Source organism: Bison bison, unplaced genomic scaffold (assembly GCF_000754665.1).
Source record: "Bison bison bison isolate TAMUID 2011002044 unplaced genomic scaffold, Bison_UMD1.0 scf7180017864340, whole genome shotgun sequence".
Lineage (NCBI taxonomy): Eukaryota > Metazoa > Chordata > Mammalia > Artiodactyla > Bovidae > Bison > Bison bison.
The window spans coordinates 6,488,899-6,489,336 of NW_011494912.1; the positions used below are offsets into that span (position 1 = coordinate 6,488,899).

The following is a 438-nucleotide window of genomic DNA, read 5'->3' on the forward strand; positions in this document are numbered from 1 at the left end:
TATGAAAGCTGAGTACAATCTGGGTCAGGTACCAGGATTGGACACGAGAATGGTGGGTGGGCAGGAGGGACATTGGCTGCAGCTGCTCAGCAGCGTGGTGTGAGGAGGGGCCCCACTGGGACTGCTGCTAGAAACCTCTCATGAGTGTGCACAGAAGACAATGAAGGACGGAGACGCAAGGGTGAGCGAGCCGAGCGGGGAGGGCAGAGAGCACGCAGCTGTCCAGGTATCAGGTTGAGGTTCCAGGCATCATTAGTGCTTCCCTAGCACCATTTTAGTGCTGTTTACACTGGCAGCATTAATGACCTCATCTTCCAGAAGCAGGAAAACTGCGTGGTGACCTGCCCTGAGTCACCCAGGTGGCTGGGGGTCTGGAATTCAGAGCCAGCCGATACTTCGTTCCCAGGCTGGTTCTGGTCCTGGGAGGGGTCCTGTCAC

At 56.8% G+C, this 438-nt stretch overlaps 1 protein-coding gene across 1 annotated transcript in view; it reads left to right on the forward strand.

The window, feature by feature from the left end:
* CLDN15 (claudin 15) overlaps positions 1-438 on the forward strand; it is a 5,664-nt gene that overhangs the window by 1,892 nt on the left and 3,334 nt on the right. The window lies entirely within an intron of this gene.